At 36.7% G+C, this 24,991-nt stretch overlaps 1 protein-coding gene across 5 annotated transcripts in view; it reads left to right on the top strand.

Annotated features, from left to right (window-relative positions):
- RBMS3 (RNA binding motif single stranded interacting protein 3) overlaps window positions 1-24,991 on the top strand; it is a 760,896-nt gene that overhangs the window by 126,893 nt on the left and 609,012 nt on the right. The gene's annotated exons all lie outside the window — the stretch shown is intronic.

Genomic DNA, 24,991 nt, shown 5'->3' on the forward strand with positions numbered 1-24,991 from the left:
CTGTTTTGTTTTCTGGTGAATTTATATTAGACCATGACTGCCCACTTAAAATTCCTTTCTTTTAAGGATGCCATGTTGCGTAATTAGTCTGCTGTTGCAGTCGGGATACTTGCACCCTTTATTTTAATCTTAGTATAGAATGCAATAGACTATCAGTTGGAAGGAACCTCTGAGACCATCTAGTTCAACTTGCTCATAATATAGATGAGAAAACAGCCTCTGTCAGTTTCAATGTCACACAGCAAGTTAGTTTTCCATTAGAATCTCAGAAATAAGTTTCATTTTATAAAATGTCAGTTATTTTCTGTATAACAAGTAGAAATAGATAACAAAATAGCTAAAAACAATAACAATTTATTTTTTCTAATGATTCTTTTCACTGACATAGCAGGCCTCTGCTCCACATGGTACCAATTGGGGTTACTCAAGTCATTGAAGAGTTTGGCTGGGACACCTCAGTTGGGGCACCTCAGTACTTCTCTACCTGGACTCTTTTTTCATATATTTTCTCATCCTCCAGAGTCTCTCCATGTGGCTTCCCTCTCTAGGAGGATATTCTGGGCCTGAAATGACATATGTTTCAGCCCTAACTCAACAGTCTTCCTTGCAGTAAGTACAATTTATTGTCCCCAAAGCTTGTCTGAGTAAATCGACATCAGGAAATTATCTTGTTGGGATTATTTCCTTACAGTATAGTGGATGGGTTCCAAAAGGCTGAGTAGCTGGGTTCTCAACTACTTAGTTATTCTCTTGGGAGCATCCCAAGATAATAAGCTCCAATGTGTGGAAGTGCTTATCCAACCACTGCTTGTATCATACTTGTGACTGTCTTTTGGTTGCAGCAAATCTATGGCTAAACCCAGAACTAATGTGAGGGTACACTGGACTGGGGTGTGAATTATGGATGATGTGGTTCATTTGAAGCATCACTGTGCCTGCCTACCAAAATGGCAGCGAACTTATGTGGTCAAGCTCAAGGAGCAAGTTGCAGTGTGTAACACATAATGTAATGTTACTTCAATTACTTGATTATTTTTTTCATTACTTCAATATACTGTGCACTGTTGTGGGTCTGTTATTGGATTGTGGTCAAGTTGAAACTTTCCAGAATTTGATGAGCCCTGGGAATGTTCACATTGGTTTTGGCTGCCACCGTTTCTTTCTTTAGATAGTGAGATTGTACTAGAGCCAGGCAGCTCCCAACATTTCAACATTCAAATTTTTGACCATAAGACTAGAAAATATACAACATATTTAATAAAAAGTGAAGGCATGGGAATACTATTTTGGATACGTTTCACTAATAAAACGAGCAAGACTTCAGTATTAGCCTTTTATTGGAATTGAAATTATTCTCACTTGAACCCACACTAAACTGCCTGCAGCCTGTAACTTAGAAGGAGAAATCAAAGTGCCGCCACTGAACTGCTGGCCTTCTAACAAATATCACCTATTAGCATTCACAATAAAGGCAAGCCTGAATCAGCCATGAAACTATACCCTATATAAGGTTTCTTTTAGCTTCTCCCAAGTCTTGACACACACCTGTGTCACTGACAGCTAGTATGCAAATTGCCGAAAAGCTCCATTAGGCTAGTCTAGGCAAGGGAAGCCCATCTGTTAGTTCTGTGACACTTTCCCTCCTAGATCCTCATGTGGGAATATGTCCTTGAGACACGCAGATGGATGCATTTGCGCCAGTGTCTGGTACCACCAACCTTGGGGGAAGTTGTCACTTCTACTTGTTTTATTGCCTTTAATATTTGATGTCCTCTTCCTTCAGATGCCAAAGAATAAAATTTTAAATCTAAAACTTCAAAGGGTGGTGAAGGTTTTTAAATTCTCAATAGAAAGGACGTATTACGTTTTAAGCACAAGAAAATGGGACATGATGAGCCCTCTGTTTAAAAATTATGGTATTCACTGGGTGTTTTTCAAAACTGTGTGTGTGGTCTGGTGTTGACAGGAGAGAACATACAATTTCAAATTAGCCAGTGCTTGTCAGCTGTTGCTGATAGCTGTTGGAAAGTTTTGGGAAAGACAGGGGCCCAGTGATATTTTAGCAAGCTTGCCTATTAAGGACATTTGCTGGAAATGACTTCATGATTCCTATCCCTTTCTTCTTATTTAAAAAAAAAAAAAAAAAAGCAACACAACGACATGTAAGCAATTGGAAAAGGAAATTCAACCACTTTTTTCTGGTGGTTTTATGAGTAGACTCAAGTCTCTTGCCCATCTCAGGTTGAAATCCCCAGAGAAAAGTTAGAAGTGGCAACAACAGAATCAGAAGAGCAGCTACCCCTTTGATAACTGATATCTGTTCATCATAAACAGGCTCCTTTCATTTCATTCATCTGACCTAGCAGAAAGATCTACTCATATTTCATTCTAACTGAAGGTAAGGTGGCATAAAAGTAATGGTAATCTCACCTCCTGGGTAAAGAAAACATTACAAATCAGAAGATCGTTTTTAGAAACGTACAATAACTTGTAATCTGGAATCAGAAAGATAGATATTTCTTCTTTTGACAAATCCTCATATAGCAAACAACATACAAAGACATATGACATGTTTAAGACAGGACAGAAATGATGCTTTTGATCATTTTGGCCCTAAAATGTTTCATGATTTTATCAGATTAGTGCCTGTTTTCCGTTTTTCAGGAAATGGCCCAAAAGACATACTGTTTTTATTGACAGGACTTCCAAACTAGTTATTATTTGCTAATAATGTTGTGTTAAAAGTCTGAGCAGAGTGTCTTGCCAGAGAGAGAGAGAGAGAAAAAAAAAAAAAAACTTTTATGCCCAACGGTGTTTGGATGAGCAAGATAATTACACCCTTGTCCACAGCAGATGCTCTGTTCTTCGCTTTGGCAGTTTCCCTGTTCAGTGTGCAAATAATTTTCTCTACTAAAGTTGGTAGCTATTTGCTACAAATATATTTCTTTTCCAGAAAAGAATGGATCTTTTCCATCACCACTCATAAATAGCAACTGAATTGACTGGAGTTTTTATTGTTTCAAACACATACACAAAAAACTGATGTGAAGCAGAAAGAAACTCTTATGAATGCCCCATGTCTGTCAATGGATGTGAATAAAATAAGTTATTTACTAAAATAGTTGAAAAACGACATTGTAACAATGATTTGAACTTATTTAAATCAAGATTTGTGAAAAAGTCAATGTTGATAGTCAAATATTTTTAAAATTCAAATGTGCATTTAGTCAGTTTATAATAGAAAAACACTTATTTACATGTATTGCAAAAATCTTATGAGCTCTCTTAGCCCTCTATTTCTGTAACAGGCAAAATTCACTTTGTACATATATAGTGAGACCAAAAATAAGGAGCTCATATTCCTCACAGTTTTGACAGTCATGTATGACTATGCTTGAAATGAGTGTGTGTATTCTCCCTGGCCAATCCTGAGCACATACATTTCCATAAGCCACTGTGCATGCTTTTCGGGTAGCCCAGGTGCTGTGGTTGTGTCTGTAAGCAATATGCTGGCAGGTGTTTTGGCAGAGAACTGCAGAAGGGGAAGGATGGAGAAAATATTTTTATTATAGCTCCCTTTTTTGTTCTTACCACAGCCCCAGAAGCACAAAGGCAAGTGGAACCACTCCTCAAGTTGCCATGTTTTCATAGATACATAAGGCAACATATACTTATCTAAATAAAACTAATAATATAATTGGGGGTTAGGCTGATGAATTATCCCTGAGTCTCCCAAGAATAATAATTGTTGACTGGACTTTTATGGTAAAATTCACCTTCCAGCAAAAGATTAATTAAGTGCCAACGGAAAGATTTTGTTCCAAGAGCGTATATGTAAGTGCCGACAATCAGAGGTGTGGCTGACTGCGTGGTCCCTCCTCAACTCTTCAGCACGCCAGGGTTAGAAATATCTACTGAAGGACAAAATGTTTATCACCAGCAGGGACGTGAGAAAAAATGTCTCCTAGAACCTTAAGCAGGGAGGAGATAAATCTGTCTACGATAAAGGTTTCTCAGAGGAGGTGAAATTTGAATCCTGCCTTCAGGATGAATAGGCTTGGCTTCTGGGGAACCAGGAGGAAGGCATTTAATGTAGAACAACAGCAGGAATCAGGAGGCAGTAGACGGCTCATTTTCAAATGGCTTTTTCAGAGCATGCTCAAATAGTATTATTAGGTTAGATGGCACTGAAAAGAGAAGATGGCCCTGTTTGGACATAAATATTATTTCTCTTCTCACATAAGAAAAAGAGTTGCAGCAGAAAGCCAGATGCGGTGGCTCACACCTGTAATCCCAGCACTTTGGGAGCCCGAGGCAGCCTGATCACGAGGTCAGGAATTCAAGATCAGCCTGGCCAATATGGTGAAACCCTGTCTCTATTAAAAACACAAAAAATTAGCTGGATGTGGTGCTGGGCACCTGTAATCCCAGCTACTCCGGAGGCTGAGGCAAGAGAATTGCTTGAAACCAGATGCAGAAGTTGCAGTGAGTCGAGATCGTACCACTGAACTCCAGCCTGGGCAACAAGAGTGAAACTCCATCACATACATACATGCATGCATGCATGTATACATACATACATATATGCATGCATACATGCATACATACATATATGCATGCATACATACATACACACATACATAGAGTTGCAGTGGAAAAGCCAGGAGAAATGCAGTATAGTTTTGATAAGAATACCAGATAATGATGTATATGTATATACTAAGAAGAATTTAATAACTCAAATATTTGGAAACATAATCCTAGTTTTATTTAATAGTTACACTGGTGTTACAAGAGAATATTGAACATGGTAGGATAAACAATGGTGTAGTAGGATTCTAGGTACATCCAGGGTTAAGTAAGATTAGAAATAACTTTCATTCACATAAGACTTCGGAGGTAATTTTTCTCTTAGATCCTCAGTGCTGGATTTCCATTTCTGTTTCTAGGTGAAGAGAACTGAATTGTGCAAGGGCCGTCCACAGAACTTAATCACTGCTTAAAATGTTGTATCAAAGTTATAAATAACTGAGTAGATCCTGTATGAAATTGGGAACTTCCTTTTCCATAAAATAATAAATGCCTGCATCAGGGACATGTTCCTTATTCTCTTTTTGTTCCTTTTACTTAACCTTCTCCCTTACTGGCTGCTATTCTATCCTCCCTTCTCTAATTACACAGAGACACATCTACACTTCCACCCTCTTTCTCCTTTCAGAATGTGCTTAAACACACTTAGTAAAAACAATCCATTTTGGGATATCATTTTCTCCTTGTGCAGGAGTCTTTTAAGGTTTTAGGAGGAAGCATTATTGACAGGTAACTTGTGTCCATTTCTAATCACTTTTGAATCATCCCTGCAGTTTCTGTGTTTATTCTTATGCCTGATCACATTCGATAATGAAGCTTGTGCAAACTCAGAAACCAAAAAAGTCTTGAACTGCAATCAAATAAAGGGGAGCTACCTGGTTAACAAGCTTTACAAAACATTTATTGGAAAATATATCTATCCCATGAGATAGGCCACAAAGGACCATCCACTTTCTCCATTAACATGTGGATAGCTGTCTGCTTCTTACTGCATTTTCATTCTCTAAAAATAACTACCATGGTCTTTTAGTGAAAATAAGTGAGTTAGAACCAAAAACAAAGGCACAACATTCTTCTCCAAATAATTTACTCAGAAATGCTCTTTGGTGAAAAATAGTTTCTAGCATCTTCCATTTTCTTGCTATTTATCCATACTTCAAATTACTTCATTCATTAGTTCTGACAAAAGATTGTATTTGTATCATTGCTTGACAAATGTGTTACATGTTTCAGTCTTAAAATATTCCACTCTGAGCTCAGTGCTGCATACTTGGGAGATAATGTTAAATCAGCCTCGCGACACACTGCTGTCATCATGCCAAATAACTCAGGGAAAAATGATCAGGGTATAAAGAGATCAATAAGGCAAGAAAATCTGTGCTTTCAAAAGTAAGGCAAAATATGAGAAAGACTATCAGTCAAGCATCGAGGCATAAATAAAGCAAGAATATGCCATGTTTAGGGCACCGTGGTGCTACAGTGAGCCATTATCCCATGAGTAGTAAATTTCTCTTACGTTTGTCTAACTCCTTTAATATAGGTCATTCTAAAATATAGCCATAAGATTCACTGGCACATTGATCAGCCTAGCATTGCTCTTTTTTCTCCCCTAATAGAATAAAATAAGGATATGGCTGATAAATGCTGAGAAGGACAATTCTCAGACTATTTAGATGTGAGTGGCCACACTGGAGTGTTCTCCCTGTGTAAGAAAGATTTATATAACTCACATCTTTGTAAATATAAATTATGCAAATACATTTCTGCCCATCGAGATGATATTATTCAACAGGGGCCTCATAAGTGTCCAGTTCTGTTGGATTTTTAGGCAGAAAACAAGCAAACTGTAGAAACCGGCAATTTGGAAATTAAATCTTTTATTGAGTAATAGGTACTCAGGCGTGCATCAGGAAGCAATCGTTTTTCTTTTTCAGGAAAGAGCATTATTACAAATTTGCAACAATAAATGGAATAGCTTGCAGGCACAAGACAGTAAATTTTATGAACATTTGAAAATATAAATTTATTTTTGTGTGCTAATGGTCGAGACTGTGAAACTGGCCCAGAGCCCTTGAATGTCAGTCTCAGGAAGGTGATCTGTAGACAGTGAAGAGAATTTCAGGATTGCTTTTATTAACATGGGGATGAAGTGTGAAAATTAATTTTTGTTGTGGGAAGATAAACCTTTAAGGCTGCATGTGGGATAGATTAGAGTACTTGGAGCTTGGGAACAGGAAATACAATTTGGAGACAGTTACCTTAATCCATATGTGAAGTGAAGTGCTCCAAATAGACATAGTAGAATGGATGGAAAAGACAGATGTGGGAGACACAGAGAATGCAGCATAGGCAGGACTTGGGGCCTGGATGAGACTCAGTCATGACAATGAAAAATTTTTTTAAAGATGTATCCAGATGTTAAATTATCAGTATCCTATATATCTGTGGAAAATGATTGCTAAGTTCAAGTGAATATTCAAGGCATAATGTAGGATGAAATTTTCATGCCATGATACAACACTCGGAAGTACCCTTCATCATGCAGAGCCATCAGGAAAAGTGTCCAGAAAAGAACATGAAAGGGCATGGGCTAAAAGCACATTGTAGACAGAAAGAACAAGTGGAAACGCATAGGAAAAGCATGACCTCTGACTCATTCCTGCAGACTATTTAGAGTTAAACATCTGTTGCTTTCAACTTTCTTGGTGTTCTCCCTATTTACCTTAAGTCATTTAGCTCTATCACAGGAGATACTTACATCTGAAAATGGGCGATCACCTCTTGGTATGACAGAGAGGTAGAATTTTCAGATCACCTCTTGGTATGTGGGAGAGAGGTGGAGAGATGGAGGTGTGGCTGGAAAGGTGGGACAGTGCAGGTTTACTTAGAAGCTGATAAAATTTAGGCTTTAGGGTCCCTCCTTTTTCCCAACCTCTTCTATAATCTTATATCTAATCCTGTATAACCATTTTGTATTCTACTCCTCAAAAATGGTCAATGGCCATCCAAAGTGTATAAAACTTAGATCCCACAAGATCCACATTCTTTCATTAACTAGCAATGTGTTTACATGCTTACATGGATTTGGAAAATTTGTAAAAGAAATACGTTTTAATCCCAACTGGTCCTTGTCTGTTTTCACACTAGTTTCCCTATTTGTATATTTTTTTTCTTTCAGTGGTGGCAGGTATTTTGGGATTTAGCTAAGGGTAAGTTGGGTGGGAGATGCATTTATTTTGGATTCAATGGGATCTATGTTTGTATTATTGCTAGCTGTTTTGTGGTCTGAATGGTTTCCAAGAATACTCATACTCCTCACTGTACCAGTGTCTTGGGCATTGTGGCAGGAACATGCTGGGCCAACTCAAGGTTCTATTGTGTTAGGAATGTGGCCTCTGGTGCCCAACACTGGAAAGATGTGGGAAGTAGAAGAAAAAATCTGAAGCCAGAAGCCAACTTTATGCAAAATGCATCCACAATGTTGTGCTCAAATTTACTATCCTAACCTTCCTCCCACTCTTACCTTATAACAACTTAAAAGCTGTTACCATTTATGAGTTGTGAAGCTGAAGAAAATATTTCTGAACTATCACTAGAAAAAAAAAATGCCTATCAGTCATTAGAGGACAGGCAGAATCATCTGTCTCTAGATAGTTCTCTCTAGAGAAAATAGTATGAAATTACTGTCATAGAAAGAGACAATCAAAAGGTTTGCAGCAAAAAAACGAGAGGGGATTATTTCTGAAGTGTGTCAGGGAATTAATATTATTTTCTACATTTTTTTATTTTCATGTTGTTCATCAGCTTTTTAATATTGGTGATGCGTTGAAATTTCATTTCTATTCTAAACAAATACTCATTTTTTAAGTACTTTTATATTTATAAATTTTATTCTTTTTTTTTTTAATGGGTCTCCAACATTGTATAAACTTAAGGCACAACAAGACCTGAGTTTGTCCCTGGGTTCAGGGGACACCTTAATTTTCATAATCAAGTATGTAAATTTAACCTCTGGCTCATCCATGGAATCCATGTAGAGTTAAATACCTGTTGCTTTCAACTTTTATGGTGTTCTCCCTTTTTACCTTCAGCTAGCTCTACCCAATAATATCTTAATTCTGTAATTATTATAACTTGGGAATATCCTATGGGTTTATATTAAGTGGAATATATTAGTATCCCTTAGTATGCTATACCCTAATTCCAGTTAAAAAGAATGTCCCCCTTTCTGCATGGTATAGTACTTGAGAAATATATTTAAGCAGACTTTTAAAACTGTTTCAAAACAGAGATATGTGGTTCAAAAACAAAACAACAGTGGAATATATACCAAAGTCGGGAGTATCTGAACATGTAATATTATTCCATTTAGAAAAGTTTGAGAATTTAAACTAGTTTCATTTCAGAAAAGTATTTTCAGAAGTTACACAATCCTGTGAAATAAAGTATGTAATCAGAAGTGTATAATCTGACAAGGAAAGGAATTGTCTATCATTTATCAATACTCTATTGCTTTTTAGTAAAACAAATGTAATAATTATTTTTACTCCATTTCATAATGGAACACATAACATGTGTTCTTGACTAACAGGAACTTCAATCACTGGAATTTAAGCTTGTATAATCGGCAAAATTATAATGTCAGTGATTATTTTTCTAGTTTTCCCCCTTTGTGTCTTCAATCAAAAATAATTTATATCATGAGGCAGGGCTGAGATATTGATTGGTCACTAGAACTAGTATATCAGCTACAAACATAACTTTCACTTTCTTTCCATTCATAAACAAGTGATTATTTGACCTACTAGGATGTGATAAGTAGTTCAAAGTAAATGGAACACACTAGGTCATGCCTTTCTCAGTCTTCTAATCAAGAAGAAAGTAAGTGCTGAATATACTTCTTTTTTGTTACAATCTGTGTCATTGCACAAAATCGTAAGTTGGGTCCAGGATAGAAACTGGTGGCCAAAATTAGAGGTGTGTCTATTTGTCTCTCTTTCTGAAATGGCTAACATATGACATTAACTGACTTTGTCAGAAGCCTCAGTACTAAATGAAATTAATGACCAGTGGGATCCAAATAAATAAAAGGAAATGTGCCTTTGCACATAGCATAGCCAGATTCAGGATGAATAGACAGTCAATGTTGCAGAATATTGTAATACTCCAGAAAGTGCTTCTTGGCCAATGGTGGGTGTGATAGAATCTCACTCTTCTGCATGACTAAATCAGGAGGATTTAGGCATTAAAAAAGAGCTCTGTCTCTGTGATATAGTGTATCCTTTGAGAATCTTTGCTTTCCTCTGCTGAAATAAGGACATAACTCTAGAGGGTGCCTGTTTTCATTGGGTGAAAAATATTCCTTTGCTAAAAAAAGTCTTACATATGAGTCTACTGATGGACCTTAATTCATCTGAGTAAAAGTCACCATGCTAATAGCAAAAGTCTATGTTGTTAGTCCTTTTCTCATTTTATTTTTATCTGTATTGTTACTAAAGTAGTTTTCTCCAATTAACTGTAAACCACAAGGAAAAGCAGTCAAACTGATTACATTTATTATATTTGAGAACTCCAGTTATAAACTAGACCATTCTATCATTGTATTCATTGTGATACTAAAAACTGTCACTCTGGGTAGTAAAATGTGTTTTCCATTATTATAAAGAATATAGTTTACAGTGAAATAACTGGACATTTTCACAAGAATTAGCATTGGATGCAGGTGCCATTTTTCTGTACTCTATGCTTGATCTTAGCCAAAAGGCCAAGAAGCAATCTGCTATACTCGTAATACAGGTAAGTATAGACCATATTTCAGTATTCTAAGTTTATCTATTTATCTTTTCTTTTCTTTCTATGCTGTGCTGTGTGCAGAGAACTCTGTATTAACCCCATCTGTATAAACTGTTCTACTTTCATTACCTTAGGACTTTAAGCAGTAATTGTCACTGGATATATTTTAATCTTTAAAATATTTTCTCATAATAACATTTATTATTATAATATCATTGAATTTATCTGATGAATTCTAATTATCTGTTCTATTTTACACATGTTATAGTGTAGGTTAAACTTTTATCAGTTATCTGAGAATTATAAATCATTGGTCTCCGTTATATTATCATAACTTTTCTCTAATTAGATCTCTTCTTCAAGTCAAAATTCTGGATGGAAATTCTTAATGCCAGTAGCCTTAGGAAGTTGATCTATAGATAAAAATATTTTCTCTACTTATAAAACTATCATTATGGTGATATAATACATAGTAATATGGTAATATAATGAGCTGTAATTCTAGGCTGCTTCACTGCAGTGTACACACTTTGTAAACTTAGGCAGATCAATTATCCATTATTCGCCAAAGTGTTGGGTTCCATATGATGTTGGCTATAGTAGAAGGGGAGAGCAATATATATGTAAGTTTGTGTATAGATTAATATATAAATCTTGCTTATTAAAATTTTGAATTTCACAAGCTATTATTAAGACCCATTTCCAGAATTTACAGAATACTTACATCACTACCAACATGATTTTAAGAAGGCAGTTTGTATCATTACTATTGTAGTTCCTGCTGTAATTTTTGCTTTGACGATAGATGCTGTCTCAGTTTAGCTTCTTACATTTGGTGTCTCTGTTTTCATTCTGCTTAAGATGTAGTCAATTTTATGGCATTATTGGTCTGCCCTCTGAGAGCTTAAAGTAGACCCTGAGCATTTGTAAAGCAAGAAATGATGTTAGTAAAGATATGTTAATTGTGGCGAGTTCTCTGTTGGCTGGTAAATAAGGACGTTCTCTTTGAGTTCCACCTTTCTTCGAGAAATTTTCATGTTTCCTGTACTATTCCTCTGTTATATCGTGGAAACTTATTAACTCAGCCTGTGCATTCTGCCCACATATTCTCTCATGGTGCCTTCTGGTCCTAGTAGCTGAGCCAGTGTCATCAATAAATCTTCTTTTCCCCCAAGATATTCCTAGTTGCTTCTTTACTATTCGTTCTTGTAATTCCATTCATCTGTGTATATCATTTAGGATGTTGGGCAGTTGCATAGCATTTCACCTAAGGTCACATACTGATGGGATTTGGTGGGATCCTAGAGCTGGCTAGGACCACTTGTAAGAGCTGATTGTTATCCCGGAAATGACGTGACTTGGTTGTTAGACTGCTTAAAGGTAAAAATCAGCCGTGTACTTACGTAAAAAAAAAAAAAAAAAAAAAAAAACAGCATTGCTATAAATCAGGGCTTTTTCCCTGTTTTTTTTTTTCTCTCAGAGTTTCAGAATAGTTGCACACCACTAATTGTGAATAGTTTTCTGTTTTGATTCCCCACTCCATGCAATTTGCTTTTTAGTGCATAGAGCAAGCACTGAGGCTTCTTTAGGGGAAGCAAATAAATTATCACTCCTGGAACACTTTTTATTTTAGTGATTGTACTTTAGAAAAGGCTGTTATCTGCCGGGCACGGTGGCTCACGCCTGTAATCCCAGCACTTTGGGAGGCCGAGGCGGGTAGATCATGAGGTCAGGAGATCGAGACCATCCTGGTTAACATGGTGAAACCCTGTCTCTACTAAAAATACAAAATGAAAAAAAAAAAAAAGAAAAAATTAGCCGGACGTGGTGGTGGGCACCTCTAGTCCCAGCTACTCGGGAGGCTGAGGCAGGAGAATGGCGTGAACCCAGGAGGCGGAGCTTGCAGTGAGCCAAGATCCCGCCACTGCACTACAGCCTGGGCGAGAGAGCGAGACTCCATCTCAAAAGTAAAAAGAAAAAAAAAAAAAAAAAAAAGAAAGAAAAAGAAAAGGCTGTTATCACTATTTGCCAAGTTTTACATAGTATTCTTCAACCAAAGCAAAAACAAAACAAAAGCATCCTCTGAATATTGGAGATGTGTAGAAAGTACTGTGGAATGTATAAATGTATTACTATCCCATTCTTATGCTATGGACTATTTGCTTCAGCTACCCTAGAGCATCTATCTTATGACTTGTTAGAAATTAAGTAGATAATTAAACTGAAAAAAACAATTTAAGCCATTGTTTACCCACAAAATATTCTTGCAGGGGAACAATTTTTTTAAATCTAATTATTTTTAGTGTTAGGAGCCATGAAATTAGTATACTTTATTTCCTGTGTATAAAACTCCTTTTAATTAAGTGCATGGATATTTAGTAGTTGGTGTGTTATTTAACCTATAAGTTTTTTCCACTGACTGTAAGATATGTCTTATTTTAATTACTACTTTTACAATTTTTAGATATTTCTCAGAATCTATGTATTCTAAGAATGACTTCCCTTATCAAAGTTTTTATTTATCTTAAAAAAATTCTTCTAAGAGTCTTGTCATCAGCTTATCTGAGAGCTTTCTAGCTACTATCAGTAGCTACTCTTAGTAGCTAGAATAATTCTAACTAAACCTAATGTCCCATTAAAGAAGGACATTCTTTAACTTACAATCTAGATAATTTCATTTTGACAAGCATCAATGGATTTTTTACTTTGTATCATGAGATTTTAAACCAGGCAAGCCAGAGTTGGCTAGATCAGTCAACAAACCAATATACCTGTTCACCAAAAGAACATTACTGTTTATGAAAACAATGGATATTATAAAACTGCTTTAGGATTTATGTGATAATAGCTAGCACCTACAGAATGCTGTGTGCCAGGTTTTATTCTCAGTGCTTTACAAACAGTCACTCATTTGAAATGTTTAACAGTGTTCCGCGGTAGTTATTATTTCGATTTTTTCAGATGAGGAGACTGAGACAAAAGAGGTGGCAATAGAGGTAAAGCAATATTTGAGCCTGGGTTGTGTGTCTTCAGGATCTATGTTCTTAGTCACTATACAATGACAATAATGTTCCTTTCTTCTTCCAAGCCTATAAAGAGTATACCAGTCAAGGGCAAATGCCCTTTAACTGCCAATCTCTGAAGCTCAAGTACTTCTTTAAAAAAGGACAATAGCAATTTGGAGAAGAAAAAGCAGGACTATCTTATCATTGGGGATAGTTCCTTCTCTTATGTAGAATATCACCAGGCAAAAAAAAAAAAAAAAAAAGAATCTCCAGTAATAATCACACAAAAAAGAAAAGATGCATCTGGAATTGGACGTGCCTATATTCTTTTGAGAAAATCTCTAAGGTTTGAGGTGGATTGACTTAAAATATACTGAAAATGGGGGTCCTCATAGAGGTTTATAATTATGAGCAATAGAAGTTTGTTTAAATATTTTATGTTTCTTATTATAAAAATTATAAATTTGATAATAGTATAAATTGCCTAATATTCATTTTATCATGAGGTTTTTTTCTTAAACTTGAACATTAATTTATTCTCATAGTTACCACCTCACAGCCCCAAACATAATAAATTTTGAAAATGTATTTATAGAAAATTATCTGTGCAAGTGCTCATTTCAATTTTTATAATGAAGCAATTACTTTACATGTATTAATTTCTGTCACATTTTTGATCTGTGCTCCAACATTGTCTTCTTGAGGAAATTATTATGTTTTATAGTTCACATTTCCTAGATTTAGGACTTTAAAGGCCTAGGTTCTGTTCACATTCAATTTTGCTACATCAATAAAATATGAATGAATTGGCTCATCAAACAACAAAACTATTTTATGCCATGGAATATAGGTTATTGTTTATGAAATTGCTGAATCACCCTGGTAATTCACTGTAAGAAAACCTTCTCCTTTTTTTGCTTTGGTCCTGTTTAGACAGAAATAAAATTGGTTGCATGTATGTTACATGGAGGATGGCGGGGTTGCGGGGTTGGTTTTTCTTTGGGGATGGCAGGTAAAGTAGACTATATGGTATTGAAAATGCTGACGGCCCCAGGAAGGAAGCTTGTCTGCCAAAGAGAGACACATTTACTCTGTACCTACAGCTAATCTTAATTTCTATCTTTTCTTGATATTTAGCAATTTTCCAGTTTAGATGAAAGTTTGGTTATTTATTGAAAAGATAAAATACACCTTTTCCCCTCAAATTATATTTTTACTTCCTACAAATCTTTTAATAATGTGCATGTTTGGTCAGGGCAGGTATGTGTTGAAAGATAGGTTTCATATGCCAAAATATAAACCTACTTCTTGAGCGTGGGAGGAAACTTGAATACGGTTTCCACTAAAAGGAGATTAATTACATTTTAAGAAATTCCTGTAAATAGTAGCATAGCATAGAAACTGTGACCATTATTTCATCAGCACATAGTATGGGCGATTATACCTTGTATATAAGAATGATACACATTAGCATTGTCCAGTAGAACTTTCTGTGATGATGACCATGTTCTGTGTCTACCTGTCAGGTACAGCAGTCAGTACCCACATATGTTTTTCAGCATTCGAAATGTAACTAGCGCAACTGAAGAAATACATTTTTAAATTTAAGTTAATTTTAATTAATTACATGTGAATTTACATAGCTGCATGCTGCTAATGACTGTTAGATTGGACTGTACATATCTGGATTTAAACCTGGAGTTCACCGAAGTGAAGACTGCCTAGCTTCAGGTCCTGGGTGTGATGCTGAGCAGCTGAACAACCTGGAGAAGTCATTTAACCTCCCTAATTCTCCATGTTCTCTTCTTCAACGTAGAGATAACAATAGTTCTTACCTCCAAGAGTTCTGAGACCAGAAAATAAATCAATGAGCATAAAGCTCTTAGAATTGTGCCTGAAATATAATGTATGCTCAATAAACTTTAGCCATTGCTATTCTTATTTTATAATCTTTGGTGGATATTGATGAAGTAGAAACTGAAAAAGTATGGAAATGAAATAGCTCTAAAGTAATAAAAGGAATATGTCCTGAATGGGTATAATTTTAGGTGATCCTTGAGGAATATGTGGGATTTGGATAAACAGAAAGTAATTACAGGGTGACCATACATCCTGATTTGCTTCAGACAGCCTCAATTATTCCTTGTGTCCTGGTTTAATTACTAATGTCCCCCTCTTTTGCTCTCACATTTTCCCGGTTCGTAAGAAAAATGTTAAGTCACCATAGAATCAGATACAGGAGTACAACCCAGGCATTTCAGATGCGGAGAAGATAACATATTAAGGTATAGATGCAGATGTGACTATGGTGTGGTTTGAATGGTGAATACTGGGAAGTAGAAGGAAACAGGGATACGTGTAGGCTGGACACATTATGGAGCTGGGATGAGAACTGGTATAAGGACTGTATATGCTATTTGTGCTATTATTGAATTGCTCCTGTGTCAACATAGATTCACTTTCAGAAAAGCAAAGTTCTCATTTAATTGGACAACAATATTTGGTGTATCAAAAAAAAAAAACTGATACTATGTTCTGTTATGTGTTCTGATTGTATTTCCATTACTGACAGTAATTTTTGTTTTATGTAATGGGGAACAAAGTGTGTTATTTCTATCATCCCTTTGCTACCAGTAGCCAAATCAGTAATATGATTGGTTAATATGGACACTGGTCAATTAAAAGAGAAAATGCCTCATTTTTGTCTGAAGCCATGACTTTCATAACTGGAGGAAACTTTGGAAGAGTTCTTTTAGTTGCAATAAAGTGTTATCACTGCATATTTTATGTTGGTGCTCTTTAAGCTACATCCACTGGTCTCCTTTCTATTTAGGAGGGTATCCATTTAAAAAAAGCTGGGGGAGGCTGAGCGCGGTGTCTCACACCTGTAATCCCAGCACTTTGGGAGGCTGAGGTGGGCAGATTACAAGGTTAGGTGACCGAGACCATCCTGGCTAACACAGTGAAACCCTGTCTCTACTAAAAATACCAAAAATAAATTTTAAAAAGTAGCCAGACATGGTGGCACCCGCCTGCAGTCCCAGTTAGTTGGGAGGCTGAGGCAAGAGAATTGCTTGAACGCAGGAGGCGGAGGTTGCAGTGAGGCTAGATTGCACCACTGCACTCCAGCCTGGGCAACAGAGTGAGATTCCATCTCAAAAAAAGCTAGGGGAATTTTAGTTGTTGGCAATATTACTAATTGTAATTTTAGGGAAATAGAGTATTAGACTGTGAAACATAATATTATGTAAAACACAAAATTAGGAAAAACCCCATCTCTACTAAAAATACAAAAATATTAGCTGGATGTGGTGGGGTGCACCTGTAATCCCAGCTTCTATGGAGGCTGAGAGAGGGGAATTGCTTGAACCAGGGTGATGGAGGTTGCAGTGAGCCAAGATCATGCCAGTGCACTCCAGCCTTGGTGACAGAGCAAGATTCTGTCTCAGGAAAAAAAAAATATAGAGAGATTATGGGGGGAAAACTAAACTAAAAAATTAGGCAAATATGTCTTTCTTATTAAGTGTAAGAATGTTACGCTAAGCATAATTATACATTTCCGAAGACCTCTTTATCTCTGATTGCGTTTGACATTGACATGGCTGGCTAGCCCAGAAATCTCCATAAAGAGTTTCTGGTGACCTGTTCTGGGTTTTCACTCATTGCCCACTGATTCTAGTTCATCATGAAAGCAGGCATTCGGGTTGATCTCTAGGTATTCCTTGGACAAACAAAGCAGATATTCCATTATGGTCACTTTCAGTATTTTTGGGGAATGCTCTGATTCTAACAATTATTTTTCATAGTGTAGCTAATACTGTAATCTCCAGCTGGGGAACACATCATGTCTCATTATCCCATAAGGAACCAACCATTATCAATATTGGAGTCCTGAGCATTTTGGGTTATTTTCAAGATATACACTTGACTTTTTAAACTAATGCCATAAGCATTGCAATGTCTGAATATATGTTAATTTTGTTTGTTTGTATTTAAAGAGATAAAAATTTAGTCAAATTAAAAGAAGAATTGGGCAAAGACCAGATGTCATTGGCATTTGAAAAACTGAGAATCTTTATAAAACTCCATTGATGTCATTTATAGCAACCACTCTTTGCTAGCTTATAAATTTATTAATCAAATTTGTTTATAGGTGCTTGAACTGAACAATAACTAGTTAATTTGTGTTTCCAAGTACCATGAATTTTAAAATGTCATTTAATATCTAAGCCTCTGAATGGAATTCAATGACTTTAAATTAAACCTATTTGTAAATAGCACAGAGCAATGTGTGATTATGCAATCTGCGGAGGTTTTCAAAAACTAACATTTAGAGCAAAAGTGAATCCCATTCTAACAGAATTTTAATAAAAACTCAGTAGTGATTTGTAAATACTTTGAAACAAATTAGCCATTCCATCCACAATGATTGTTTCATCACAGCTTAGTTCTTGATGAAAATGGCAAACCACCGTTCTAATGACATAATTTCATTTCAAGAATCGTGGCTTTCATGTTTAAAACATCACTGGCTCTTATAGCACCCCCTTCAAGGTGAATTACTCCAACTAGAACTGAGAAGGCAATGCTCCTATTGTGGATCTGCCTCGTGGTGATGATAATGACAATGGCAATGATGAGAAAACAAGATAAAATTACTGAATATTGGCTCTGTGCCAGGCCCTGTGCTAAACATTTGACACATGATTTATACATTTTAGCTTCACAACACTCCAATGAAGTGAAATAATCATAATTCCTCTTTCACTCATGACAAGAGGTTTAAGTACCTAGTTAGTGGTGGAGCTGGATTCATAGTGGGCAATCTGGAGCTCTTAAGCACCATGTTACCACTGTTGACAGCAGCTATTACCTAGGCCAGTTGATAGAGAATATTCAAATGATTGCCTTTTATGAGGAGTTTTGTCTTTTATTGCTTATTTCCACATCTGAGCTTTGGGTAGGAAAAGAGAAGTAGGACAGATTTTCACCAAACTGTTATAAAAGACCTAATTGAAACAATTGTGTACTATGCTTGTATTCTAGATAATGGAGAGGCAATTGCCTAGCATAAAATTGCAAAGCCATAATGTATGTGGTTCATGAAACCATGGCTATAATTGCATGGCTTGCCTAGATATTAATTTAGCTGTATTTGTTATTACTTGCACAGAGAGTATTCATATTCACCCTCATTTAAGGCTATTATAGACACATTAGTGACTACCACAGTTCTTACCATGTCCACTCTCTAATGTTGTGTTCACACTAGAGGAGAGGTCTGAAGAATCAAGGTTATGTGGAAATTACACTGTCAAGGAGATGAATCCAATAGCCTGTAGCAGTGTTATCCAGCGAGCAATGGATTACATGTGTACGTGCAAGCTAAATAATGTATGATTTAAGACAATAATGTAGTTTGTATTCATTTTTGGATAGTAAAAGGGTTGGCATGTCAGTCCCTTGGGAGATTTTATCCAGGTCTTTACCCTTGAGTGGATAAAAAGAGTACAAATTCTATTGCATAGGAGATGAATAAAAACAAATTGGGGAGACCATCAGCAGAACAGACTGCTGTGTGATGGAGTCCAAGGCTACTCCAAAACCACCAGACCAACTGCCTCAGGATCCTGCCAGCAACCAGATGCCGGCAATAGAACTGACTGCAGTTTGGCATCAGGGCTCTGTGATTCCCAGCCAAGGGGGATTGCATGCAAAAAATATTTAAAATTCTCTTTGTAAAGAGTTATGTTTTCAATCAGAAGGAGAAGTATGTTTCAGACTTAGTCTGCTGAAAATGAAATGTGGCATACTGACATCTTGGTTGCAGATGGTGGAAGTAAGTATATTGGAGGGGGTGAATGCCATGCGAAGCTGAACTTTGGTTTGGTGGTAACGTTTTGTTTATGGTTTTTAGGCCATTGAGTTAGTATCATTCTGTGAGGGGTACTGTATTAGCCTTTCAAGAAGAGGGTCTGGGTCTACTTAAAATAGTGATTCTCAACTGGAAGAGATTTCCCAATCCTACAGGGGGACATATGGCAGTATCTGGAGACATACTTGATTGTCACAAGTTTGGGAGAGGGTAGTGCAACTAGCATCTAGTAGGGAGAGGACAGGAATGCTATAAAATATGTTACCATGTACAGGACAGCTCCCTAAAAGAGAGAATTTTAACCTTGTCCAAAATGTGAGTGTTGCCAAAGTATGGAACTAAGGTTTAAAATTATCTGGCTCATATATATTACCTACAACCCCGCCTGCAGACAAGTGTTCATCAAATATAGTTTGATATTGTATAAAAGAAGATTGTTAAATAATTTGTTTTACTCTATTGATGTGTGAGCAGCACTTATTGAAAGTCCCAAATCCTTTCTGTTAAAATATATATATATATATATATATAGAAGAAAACACAACTAACCTTTCTCCAAACCTATATACCCAAACCACACATTTTACAAATGTAGTAGGACCCAGTTGATTCACTTTTCAAACTTGAAAAATGAGGCATGTTAACAAAGCACACTAAATGAACCAGCTGTTTAGGATGATCTACAAGCCAGTTCATTTTCCTGTTATTAAATAACAAACCATGAATCTTGACAAATGAACCCACTTGTTTGACATTATTTGAAAAACTCATAACATGCTTGGTTCTGATGGTCACTTCCCCTTTGAAATTAAATTTTAAGATGGACTTCATTTAAATTCTGATAGAGAAAAAGAGCCTATTAACCTTCATCTTGACTGTCTGCTGTTTATCATCATCATTCCTTCCCTCCTGCTGATACTTAGACACTCCAGAGCTTTTGCCAGAGCGTCATCCTCCAGTGTTTACTTGAAGGAAGTGTTTATGTTTATTGGTGTCCATATAATTAAGAGCTGAAGTTCTGCAGTGTTGTGGGAGACTGCATGGCTTCTGGAGTCAGAGTCCCTGGCCTCAAGTTGGGCTCCAGCTGTGTGACCTTGAGAAGGTCATTTACACTTTTTGCGCCTCAGTTTCCTCATTCATAAAATGAGAAAAATATTATTTGCCTCATTGTGCTGTTGTGAAGATAGCGTATAAAATGCTTAGCAAGCAGAAACAGATGCTACCTGTAATTATTAGGATTACTATTTTAGGACTAGCATGTTTTACAATGGATGCTAATTCATCTTATTTCTTTTTCTAAAGAGGACATTGGCACTGATCCTCTGAGATAGCCTCCCTAATGTGTGGCTGAGGGGCTTTAGACCCTATTCCATAATCCCTATCAGAACCTTCCAGCAAAGCTACAATGAATAAACATCTAAGAAAAATCTGCATACTAACCAAGCATATGCAGCTGCAAGAGAAATCCTGTATCTCTCTTCTTCAATCAGAGTGTCATCCAAAATCCCCTTCTGAATGTGCCATTTCCACCGCTTCCAAGCTGACACTGCAAATTCATAGCAACCCCTTGCCCTGTTACAGCGCAGTGTTACAGTGTTCAGCAACCCCAGACCGTAAACACTCTCTACTCCTAAATAGGATTTATAAAGTGTGACTTTGAGCAATATAGCAAAGTCAATTTTATCTGCCGGAAAATATTTTTCTTTACTAACACTTTAAAATCCCTTCCTCAGTGCTCCAAAATGATTTAAAAGCTAATCAATGATAAAATCCCAAATCCCTCTAAAGACAAAGAATTGAGAAATGAAGCAGAGCCACTTTAATCAGTAAAGTGGCTGCTGTGACCCATTAACCCCTAGAGATCATTGACACTTCTTTTATTTATTTATTTGTTTTTTAAGGTACTGTTCTTTGGTCATATGTCTTTGGCAGCAAGAACATACAAAATCGCTTTTGCTTTTCACAAGTTAATTCATTTAGGTCTGTGCATTTGTCAGGCATTCCTGGAACTTTCTGCCAACATTTTGTTGATTAAAGGATGTGTATTTGCAAAATGGGTGGAGAGGAAGGAATTTATAATTCTTAAAAGCAAAGAATGATTTATAATGCTGACTGCTACCTGAATCAATCAGTGCGTCATCAACAGATAAATGAAATACTAAAGATAAGGAAGAGTTCCCACACTGGGTGTTAAAATCTGCGGATTGATTGGTTCAATAACACTGAGAACATCGACCACTTTCAGCAGAATTTCTAGAATTTACAAACAAGGATATGACAAAGAAAACTGCCTTTCTGTATTTTGTTCAGAAAGCTTCTGAAATACATTCTTTCTTCACAAGTCTGGTGCTTCCACTCCTAAGTATAAATTACGTATCTCACTTCAGTGCACACAAGTTCCCGATCCTCATCCCAACTTCAATTGGCTTTTGACTATTTTGTTAATTTTTTTCCCAGTGAATTTGCTGGGTCTTTTGGAGGACACATTTATTGTTTTAGGCATCATGCAATTTACTAAATGGTGTTCTGGTTATGGAAATGCTCACAAAGAGCCCTGGGAGGGAAAAGAATTAAGTAAACACATATTGATCATCCTGTAGCTGGTGCTTTCTTATTTGATTAGTCAAGGACTCAGTCTGAACTGGTCCTTCTAATCCGTGATACATAAAGCTGGAGACATTTTTCTGGCTCCCTGGTGGTTTTAAAGGCTATGCAATGGGAAAAACTACTTTAAACAAAGTCTCATTTTTGAAAAAGCCTGAGCACAGAATGGAATTCAAAGAATTTGGAGAGAGGGGATGTGAAAGTGGTAGCAACCAGCATTAAAAAGGCCCTGGGAATTTTAAGAAAATAAGGCATATAAGTGAAGTAAAGAGAAATTCCATCTGACCCATTATGAGATACACCAGGAAGCCACTTCGGCAAGCATGTACTGAACACCTACTGTGTGCAGGACTTGTAAAAGAGGTAGAGCTTAAGTTTTGTGAGGATTCCAAGAAGCTAACCAGAATACTTTATGTCAGGAAATAAGTCATAGTTTTTTATGCTAGCTAAGAAACTTAAGCTTTATGTAGATATTAAATATCAAAAAAGCAATGAATATATTCTATTTAATCCAAATACCAGGAAAAGAAAGTTTTCTCCGGTGTAATTCGTTTTAAAATTCTGCATGAAAAATGTTGATACTAAAGTAATTCTAAAGAATAGTTGAGAAAAATGTTTCTTTCTTTCTTTCTTTCTTTCTTTCTTTCTTTCTTTCTTTCTTTCTTTCTTTCTTTCTTTCTTTTTTTTTTTTTTTTTTTTGACAAAGTCTTGCTCTGTCACCTGGCTGTAGTACAGTGGCACGATCTCGGCTCGCTGCAACCTCTGACTCCTGGGTTCAAGCAATTCTTCTGCCTCAGCCTCCCAAGTAGCTGGGATTACAGGCACGTACCACCACGCCCAGCTAATTTTTGTATTTTTAGTAGAGATAGGGTTTCCCTTTGTTGGCCAGGATGGTCTTGATCTCCTGACCTTGTGATCCGCCCTCCTTAGCCTCCCAAAGTGCTGGGATTACAGGCGTGAGCCACCGCGCCCAGCTGAAAAATGTTTATTTCAAAGAAGAAATCTGGAGGCTCTGGGTTTTGCTCCTGTCATGTCTACTCTTTCACTTTGGCATTTCTTATCTATTGGTCAAGGTGTGTTTGCATTGCACAATTTTCTTTCTTTTTTATTTTTATTTTATTTTTTTCTGAGACTGGGTCTCAGGCTGGAGTGCAGTGGCATCATCATGGCTCGCTGCAGCCTCAGCCTCCAGGGTTCAAGTGAACCTCCCACCTCAGCCTCCTGGATAGCTGAGACCACAGGCACATGGCACCACACCCAGCTAATTTTTGTGTTTTTTGTAGAGATGGGGTTTTTCCATGTTGTCCAGGCTGGTCTCGAGCTCCTGGGCTCAAGCAATTCACCCATCTCAGCCTCCCAAAGTGCTAGGATTACAGGTATGAACCACAGTGCCCAGTCTGGACAATTTTCTTATCCCCAACCTACCCTGACTTCCCAATGAATAAGGGGCATAAAAGATGAAACATGATAGAAAGCTTGAAGCCCACTGCATATGAGATGGTACAGACTCTGGCTGAGGGGAAAAATGGGAATTCAGAGAAAAGAGTGTTTCCAGGAGGCTGGCTGAGATTTTGGTGGCTGACTGTATTCTGAGATTTAGAATTAAGAAGCAGATAAAGCTAACACCAAGTTTTCTAGCATGGAGACTGGCAGAACAACAGCAACACTGAAAGACATGGGGTAATTGTATTGGGTGGCTAGTGTGGGGAATTGGGAATGAGAGAACAGGTGCAGTGAGTTGCATTTGATATACTGAATCTAAAGCACATTGTCTTATAGACAGTGGGAAATAGGGACTGACCACATTTAAAATCCTGGAAGGTGTGAAAGATTACTATTGCAACAAACGAAGCTGGGTACTGCTAAAACTTGGCCTTCTTTCTCTATATGCTAAGTGCTGTCTTTATTCCATTTTTTATTATATATATTATAGCCTAAATATTTCTCAAGCACCTACTATATATCAGGCACTAGACTAGGTGCTAATCATGTATGGGTTTGACACATTCCTTGCTCTCAGGAAGCACACAGATTGGTGCTAGAGACAGGCATTAAATAAGCCAAAAATAGTTAAATAAGACCAAATATGCTGAAAGCTTTGGAGGAAAATACCAGAGTGTTGTAGGATGATACTAAATTTGAAATCAGAAGGATGGATTAGAGCCAGCCGAGTAGAGTAGGGCTGAGAATGGGAAGGGTGAAAAGTTGGGAGTACCACAGTGTCTGGTCTAAGAAGTGATTGGAGAAAAAGTCTGATAAAAAAATCATGTGGAGCTTTTAGGACTTTTTAATAAGTTGGTGGGAAGCCACTGCAGGATTCTACCTAGAAAGTTCAGCTGTCTGTGATTAAGGCCACAGTCAGCTCTATTTCCAGGATATCTCATTATTTACCCAGACCCAACAGGCCTGTCAATTTTGTCAGCGGCACAGGTTTTGGAATGAAAAGACATATTATTTTCATGTTGAATATGTTTCTTGAGGTTTTTTTTAAGAATGAAACTGTAGAGACACAAAGTACATTTCTTTCCCTCAGATTATATTATTCTTTACCTTTATGCCATGGCACAAAAGGTATTATAGTTTGACCTCATCTGAATACTTACTTGCTAATGTTCCAAAAATATGCTGTTTGAGAAATACATACCCTCCAACTGATAAAATAGCTAAAGACTCTTCATCTTCAGATTAGAACCCAGCCCAAAGTTTTCCCCCTGGAATCTTGATGAATGTGCTTATTTTATTTTGGGGTAGCACTTGGGGTCACAACTGAGAAAATTTGGGATAGTTATATAGGTTGATACTACTACAAGACAGATACAAACCACAAATATTAACATTATTGTTATTTTTACTAATATTGTACACTTACTAATTTCTAGGAACCATTTTGTTTGCACTAACTCAACTTTTGAAAAAAATCTTATAACTTAAGAGAGTACCGTTATTATCTCCTTCATATTAATGAGAATGCTGCTTCTCAGAGAGGTTAAGGCACCACTTAAAGGTCACAGAGCCAAGAAGAGACACAGCAGGGCCTCAACCTAGACAGTCAGCATTAGTTGAGAAGTTTTGAAGGTATGCCTGTATAAAGAAAGGAATAAGCATAATTAGTAAATATATCTAT

The sequence above is a fragment of the Theropithecus gelada genome, chromosome 2 (assembly GCF_003255815.1).
Source record: "Theropithecus gelada isolate Dixy chromosome 2, Tgel_1.0, whole genome shotgun sequence".
Classification (NCBI taxonomy): Eukaryota; Metazoa; Chordata; class Mammalia; order Primates; family Cercopithecidae; genus Theropithecus; species Theropithecus gelada.